We start from the raw sequence: 2,949 nt of genomic DNA, 5'->3' as shown, positions 1-2,949 counted from the left end.
TACATTAATCAACGGTAGTAAATAAACAATTGTTACCAACCCAAGAAATTTAATATTTTTCAAACATGAGTAAAACTAATGGCTATTTCTCATTAGAAAATCTTTCTATTACAGAATGTCAACAGAGGAAGCCGGGATTCGTCAAACTCACCAAAATGTTCAGGGATTTTCCAAAATTTATTAATAAAAAACTTATTAAATAGCAAAATGCAGGTACCCAAATTTAACAAAAAACTGTACTTCAAAAATAGCATCGTACATTGGAGATACTTTTTAACAAGCAACTTGCTACTTAATATTGGGGTAGATTACAGAGGGGCACCAGTACTGGAAAAAACACAATCTATAGTAAAATCTTTAGGATAAGTCCAAAACATAATATATATATAATATTATCTTTTTATAATTGTGCCACTATCAAAACAACGATATATGAAGTTGACCATTGATGAGTAGTTCAATCATTAATTATTGCAAAGGAAATTCTGCTTGACAACAGAAAACGAAAAAGAATCTTTTTATTCGAAAACTTTGTGAATTTTAAGTTCTAAGAATGTCATTCGAAAAACTTCTAATAGTTACATAACTGGTAAGGGAATGATTCTTGCAAGATTTAATAACTTCTTCCCTTATCGTCAGCTAAATTAATTGCCTCTATTTATCTACCTTTGTCAGTTATTGTTCTTCTTTAAATCTTGTTTCCTGGAAGAAATTCGTGTTACCTTGCGAGTCCATGCCAACGATAAGCAATTTATCGAAGATTTCACGTGGAAATAAATTGTTACTTTCTTGCTATACCTTAATTCAGCATCTCATTGAATATTTCATATTTCATTACCGAGGGATTATACAGAACTTGCAAAATAAGTATGATTTTAAAGTATTTTGGTTTATAAATTTTCCTCACACTTTCTAGCTAGTCATAAAATCTAAGAAGAGAAAAAAAAAACTTTTGCTGTCATTCTGTTTTCATTTATCCCAATGTACACTTCTCTTCACTCTTAGCCATACTCAACCCAACCCAAATTAATCCTATACTAGTTATCAATTATTCTTAGAAAAAGATTCTTTTTATAAATTTTTTCTTAGACAGTCTCTTCAATGCCTTACTTTCTACACTCACAATAATGCTGCTTCGTTTGAATGGTGGCACACCTAAAACTTTTGGTTTTATTTTGAAATTAACGTGTTCCAAAGACCAGACCGTAGGCAAGGGTTTCATTCTCAGTTGCTGTTCCTACATACTCTATCCCAAAGCTTGCCAGAAAGTAACTATAGTCAAATACAAAATCAAATATTTTTTTTTTTTTCTTTTGTTAAAAGTACGACTATTCAAGCAGAGCTGCGATAAGTACTTCAATTTTATTAAGCCAGCAATTTGATTTCTTGAACTTTAAATATACCTCCCTCTTGATCTAAAAATGCAATCGTAAAGTGAGTTTAAATATTTGATACCCGAATTGGAATTACTAACGAATCTATTCCAAATTGCTGGTTTTTAATCAATGGTTAATTGAATAACCTCTTAAATTAACGGCTTTTACCTGTTAATGTAGACCTACTGTTATTACACTAATTGTATTAACTTGGAAAATAACTGATTACTGGATGAGGAGAGATAACTAACTGCTAAAGATATATGCATGATCATTAATACGAAACTTAGTTCAGTTATTAACTGAATTATTGTTCATTCACCTAAAAGCGCCTTTGATTAATTCGTTAACTAATTTTGTTGAGTTTTTAATTATTCTGTTTTGTTGACCAGTTGCTTACACTATATATTTTTTTTTCACGGAACGGCCTTAAAGACTACGCGAATATCATTATTTTCACTTCCTTTCATACCCCTTTTCTCCTTCTTTCTTTCTTCCCACCTCTTCTTCATTCTTTCCGATTGTCCTTTCCTTCTTTCTTCAGTCCATGAGATATCCTTTCTCGCACCTCTCTCACCCACAAGGACCTTAATTTCTTTTAGTCTTCTCCCATAGCCATTCCTATCGAAACTGTCTTGGTCCCTTATTTCAGTCTCTCAGTTTCTTCCCTCATCTGTCTGATGTACCCACCAGCACTCTTGTATTCTCTCATTTTATAGAAAATTTCTCTATTTAATTTCTTTGGGTGGTGCATCCTCACCATATATCCATAGAACTCACCTTATTCGTATGTCCGTTTCCAAATCATTTACCTCTTTGTTACCTCTTTCCTTATTAGGTCTCAACCCTTCCTGTGTCTTCTTTGTATAAATTCTTCTAAGTAATCTTCTTTCTATCCCTAACATTTTCCTTAGCCTGGGGAAGGAAGCGGTTTCCATTGCACACAGTATCACCGGTTTGACAACCGTAATGTAGTGTCTTATCATTGCATTCGATGGCAGGCTCTTTTTCTTACATAAATTGATTGTTGGAAAGCTTAGTTTGTCCAATTGCTTCCTTCCTCTGACCCATTGTAACATATAATTTCCCCGGAGGTTCTTGAATTTTGCTAATACTATTATTAATTGAATAACTTTTTTTTTTCATAGGACTTAGCATGAAGAACAACTTGTAGCTACTGGATCAGCAGCCAGCCCTTCATTTATTTTGTATATGTTGTCAATTAGTATTTTAATATAATCGTTGTTAATTTTCTTTTTATTACTAATTTTAAGTTTCTATTACTTTCATATTTTAATTCTTAAAAAAGAATTATCCATAATCAAAATGATTCCCGAACCTCGAAAGCAGCCAGAACACCCATTCTCTTACCGCCCTATCTTTCTGTTACCTATCATGGGAAAAATCCTTGAGAAACTTATCTTAAAACGCCTGTACCCCATGCTAGATTCCAACCACATAATGCCAGATCACCAGTTTGGATTCCGAACATCCCACTCCACTATCCAGCAATGCCATCGTGTGGTTGATGTAGTCTCGTCTTCATTGGAGCGCGGAATGTACTGCTCGGGAG

The sequence above is a fragment of the Halyomorpha halys genome, unplaced genomic scaffold, assembly GCF_000696795.3.
Source record: "Halyomorpha halys isolate HHAL.00 unplaced genomic scaffold, Hhal_1.1 Scaffold1001.1, whole genome shotgun sequence".
Classification (NCBI taxonomy): Eukaryota; Metazoa; Arthropoda; class Insecta; order Hemiptera; family Pentatomidae; genus Halyomorpha; species Halyomorpha halys.
The sequence above is the reverse complement of the archived record's forward strand: the minus strand, read 5'-3'. Positions refer to the sequence as shown.